The following is a 5,707-nucleotide window of genomic DNA, read 5'->3' on the forward strand; positions in this document are numbered from 1 at the left end:
GTCGAACGTAAGATTTGCTTTTGCTGTGCTAATTGCTGGGCCGAGACAGCTGTCCTCACTCAAGCGTTGATAGCATTATATCTATGTATTTTGCGCGCTGTCGCGGAAGCGTCAGTGGCTTCCACGGTGTTCAGCTCTCGTGTGAAGACCGACTCGGGTAAAGACCATCGACTCTACCTGTGCGACTCCACCGAGCAAGGACACCAGTAAGGCACTTAATTATTTTCTTCTCCCTTTCCTTTCCCACTTTTATCTTATTTACCCTTACTCAACATGTGCTTTCAATACATTTCCTCGACAACAAACTTTATTGTTGACTTTATTGTCTCTCGACAACGCTCTTTCATCACGCACAGAAGGCAGCGCAATACTGCTAATCAGCATCCCATTCTCTCATCCTCACACACACCTCTCTCTCTTTCTGTGGGTCTATGGAATTGTCAGTCAGCAGTCAATAAAGCTGACTTTATTCCAGCCTTTGCATCTCAATCTACTCTTAATATTTTGGGTTTGACTGAGACCTGGATTCGTCCAGAAGACTCCAGAAGACTCCAGAGGACTCCTTCGTCCAGAAGACCCCTGCTGCACTCTCTAACAACTTCTATTTCTCTCACACCCCTCACCAGTCTAGGAGGGGTGGGGGTACAGGTCTTCTCATTTCTAACAATTGGAAATACTCAACGCTCCCCATACAGAAAAAAAATATATTTACATATATTTAACTAAAATATATTTATTGGGCCAATTTCGAATATTTGCATATATTCCAAAAATATATTTCAAATATATTTATTTTGTGTATGGGTCTCTTCTCTATGCAATAACAATTCGTTTGAATATCATGTCATTACACTTACAACTCCCAGTAAGATCCATATTGTAGTCATATATCGCCCCCCAGGTAAACTGGGAAGCTTTGTAGAGGAGCTGGATGTGCTGCTGTCCTCTTTCCCTGAGGATGGCACCCCACTTGTAGTCTTTGGTGATTTCAACATTCATCTAGAGAAGCCGTATGCAACTGACTTCATCTCTCTCCCAGCCTCATTCGATCTCAAACGGCTCATCACCACAGGTACTCACAAATCAGGCAACCAACTGGACCTGGTTTACACACGCAACTGCATCACAGACAACATTTCAGGTCAGGAAGCAGACAGACTGGCTAAACCGACTGTCTGCTAGCGGCCTCGCGTCACCCAGGTCAGATAAATCCCATCACATAGAGCCTCTTTTACCTAGCTATCATCGTATAGAGACTGTGTCTGTTCCCCGAATTTGGAAATCCAAAAAACGTTTTAACCCATCTAAGGTTAAAAATTTAATTGATGTTCAACAAATAAAAAACAGCTATAATACAGACGAGCAAATGCTAAAGCTTGGGTTGCTGAATATTCGATCGCTTACTTCAAAAGCACTCATTGTTATTGATATGATTTCAGATAATAACCTAGATGTGCTGTGTTTGACAGAAACTTGGCTAAAACCAAACGATTACATTACTTTAAATGAGTCCACCCCGCAAGATTACTGTTATAAACATGAGCCTCGTCTGAAACGCAAAGGGGGTGGTGTTGCTGTAATTTATGGTAATAGTTTCAAAACCACTAAGAAATCAAGTTTTAAATATAATTCTTTTGAAGCATTGGTGCTTAATGTAAAAATATATAGTGTAAACGATAAATCACGTTTGAGATTTGTGCTGGCTACTGTATACAGGCCACCAGGGCACCATACAGACTTTATCAAAGAATTTGCGGACTTTCTATCAGAATTAATATTGACTGCAGATAAAGTACTAATTGTTGGTGATTTTAATATACACATCGATAATGAAAAAGATGCATTGGGTTTGGCATTTAAAGACATTGTAAATTCAATTGGAGTTAGACAACACGTGTCAGGACCTACTCATCGTCGTAATCATACTCTAGATCTAATATTATCACACGGAATAGATGTTGATGCCGTTGAAATTCTGCAGCAGAGCGATGACATCTCAGATCATTATCTAGTCTCGTGTAATTTGCATTTAGCCAAGGCTGCAAAGCCAACTCCGTGTTTCAAATATGTGAGACCTATCACTTCTGCCACTAAAGATTGCTTTATTAATAATCTTCCTGATCAGTTTCATCATCTCAGCATCCCAGATAGCTTAGAAGAACTTGATATTACAACAGAAACGTTTAACTCTCTCTTTTCCAGCACTTTAGACACAGTTGCTCCGTTGCGCTTAAAGAAGATTAAAGAAAATAGTCCAACGCCGTGGTACAACGAGCACACTCAGGCCCTTAAGAGAGCAGCCAGAAAAATGGAGCGCAACTGGAAGAAAACAAAACTAGAGGTATTTCGCATTTCATGGAAGGAGAGCTCGATTGCTTACAGAGAGGCTTTAAAAGCTGCTAGATCTGCTTATTTTTCAACCCTATTAGAATAAAATAAACATAATCCTAGGTATTTATTTGAAACGGTGGCTAAACTAACGAAAAAAAAAGCTTCAAGCACCGAAGTTTCCAGGCAACACAGCAGTAATGATTTTATGAACTTCTTCACTTATAAGATTGATAATATCAGGGACAAAATTATAACTATGCAACCGTCTACTACAGTATCGCATAAGGCAGTGCATTGTAGTCTCCCTGAGGAAAAATTTGATTCATTCGTTGCTATAGGAGAGGAAGAATTTACTAAACTCGTTAAATCATCTAAATCTACAACATGTATGTTAGACCCTATACCGACTAAGCTACTGAAAGAGATGCTTCCAGAGGTCATAGATCCTCTTCTTAATATCATTAATTCATCTTTGTCTCTAGGATACGTACCAAAAAACTTTAAGCTGGCTATGATTAAACCGCTTGTTAAAAAAACGCAACTTGATCTGTCTGATCATTTCTGTATTTTCTTTGATATACTGATCTCTCCTGCCACTGAAGCTAGATCTGTGTCTGTCAAGAAGAGATGCTTAAATGAGAACACTAGTGTACTATTTATGAAGGCTATATCCTTAACACCAAGCATATCTGCAGACTCTGTTGATTTTCTCCTTGATTCTTTTAACTCAAAAGTCAAAGGTGTAATTGATGATATTGCTCCTGTGAAAGTCAGGAAGAAGAGTGGCAGACAAAAGGCACCTTGGAGAAACTCAACAGCAGTGCAAAATATGAAAAGACAATGCAGAAAAGCAGAGCGCATGTGGCGGAAGACAAAACTTGTAGTCCATTATAACATCTACAAAGACAGCCTTCATGCTTTCAATATGGAACTAGGCAAAGCTAGACAGACTTTCTTCTCAAATATTATAAACAGCAATTTAAACAACACACGCACTCTTTTTGCTACTGTAGAGAGACTGACAAACCCCCCAAGCCAGATTCCCAGTGAAATGCTCTCAGACAACAAGTGCAGTGAGTTTGCTTCTTTCTTCTCTGAGAAAATCAACAATATCAGAAAGGTGATCAGCACATCCTTGAGTTGCACTGGGGTCAGACAGATCAGACTACCTGAGAAAGTAGTTACTATGTCTGACTTCAAAGAAATTGATGGCACAATTTTGGAAGAAACCGTATAGCACCTTAAAACATCAACCTGTGCTCTAGACAACCTTCCCACATCATTTTTCAAAAGTGTGTTTAACAGTTTAGAAGCAGATCTTCTAGAAGTGGTAAATGCTTCACTTCTCTCTGGGAGTTTTCCAAACTCCCTGAAAACTGCAGTTGTCAAGCCCCTCCTGAAAAAGAGCAATCTAGATAAGACCATATTAAGCAACTATAGGCCGATCTCAAATCTTCCTTTTATAGGCAAGATCATTGAAAAAGTTGTCTTCAATCAGCTGAATAAATTCTTATGCTCGAATGGATACTTTGACAATTTTCAATCTGGTTTCCGACCACATCACAGCACAGAGACAGCGCTCATAAAGATAATAAATGATATTCGCTTAAATACTGATTCAGGCAAATTATCGGTGCTGGTACTACTCGACCTCAGTGCTGCATTTGACACTGTTGATCATAACATACTTCTGGACAGGCTGGAAAACTGGGTGGGGCTTTCTGGGATAGTCCTAAAATGGTTCAGGTCATACTTAGATGGGAGAGGTTATTATGTGAGTATAGGAGACCATAAGTCTGAGTGGACATCCATGACATGCGGAGTCCCTCAAGGCTCAATTCTTGCGCCACTCCTGTTCAACCTGTACATGCTTCCAATGAGCCAAATAATGAGAAAGAACCAAATTGCTTACCACAGCTATGCAGACGACACACAGATTTACTTAGCCCTATCGCCTAACGACTACAGCCCCATTGACTCCCTGTGCCAATGCATTGATGAAGTCAACAGTTGGATGTGTCAAAACTTTCTTCAATTAAACAAAGACAAAACTGAAGTCATTGCGTTTGGAAACAAAGATGAAGTTCTCAAGGTGAACGCATACCTTCACTCTAGGGGTCAAACAACTAAAAATCAAGTCAGGAATCTTGGTGTGACACTAGAGTCAGACCTTAGTTTCAGTAGTCATATCAAAGCGATAACAAAATCAGCATACTATCATCTAAAAAATATTGCAAGAATTAGATGCTTTGTTTCCAGACAAGACTTAGAGAAACTTGTTCATGCTTTCATCACCAGCAGGGTGGATTATTGTAATGGACTCCTCACTGGCCTTCCCAAAAAGACCATAAGACAGTTGCAGCTCATACAGAACGCTGCCGCCAGGATTCTGAGCAGAACCAGAAAATATGAACACATCACACCAGTCCTCAGGTCTTTACACTGGCTCCCAGTTAGATTTAGGATTGATTTTAAAGTATTATTACTGGTATATAAATCATTCAATGGCCTAGGACCTCAATACATTGCAGATATGCTCACTGAATATAAACCCAACAGATCTACAAGCCATCTCTCCCACACTTCTACCAGCACTCACACACATCATCAACTCATCCCTCCATACTGGCATTTTCCCTACTGCATTCAAGCAGGCTTGGGTAACTCCACTGCTTAAAAAAAACAACATTAAACACATAATTTGTAGAGAATTACTGACCTGTCTCTCTCCTACCATTCATTGCGAAAACACTTGAACAAGTTGCTTTCAACCAAGTAACATCCTTCTTGTCTCTGAACAACCAGCTGGATGTCAACCAATCTGGCTTCAATAAAGGGCATTCAACCGAGACTGCATTACTATCGGTCACAGAAGCCCTACGGATCGCAAAAGCTGCTTCCAAATCTTCAGTTCTCATTCTCCTGGATCTGTCTGCTGTCTTCGACACTGTGAATCATCAGATCCTTCTGTCCACCCTCTCATCTCTGGGAATCACAGGAACTTCCCTCCACTGGTTTGTATCCTATCTCACAGGTAGGTCCTTCAGGGTCGCATGGAGAGGCGAGGTATCCAAAGCACATCAATTGACCACAGGGGTTCCTCAGGGTTCAGTTCTTGGACCCCTCCTCTTCTCCATCTACACCACATCACTGGGACACATCATACAGGCACATGGTTTCTCTTACCTTTGCTATGCTGATGACACACAGCTCTTCCTCTCATTTCAACCAGATGATCCCACAGTAGCTGCACGGATCTCAAGCTGTCTGGCAGACATCTCGGCATGGATGAAGGAACATCATCTGCAGCTCAACCTGGCAAAGACTGAGCTTCTCGTCCTCCCTGCCAATCCGTCTCTACAGCACGACTTCACTA

The sequence above is a fragment of the Rutilus rutilus genome (assembly GCF_951802725.1).
Source record: "Rutilus rutilus genome assembly, chromosome: 14".
Classification (NCBI taxonomy): Eukaryota; Metazoa; Chordata; class Actinopteri; order Cypriniformes; family Leuciscidae; genus Rutilus; species Rutilus rutilus.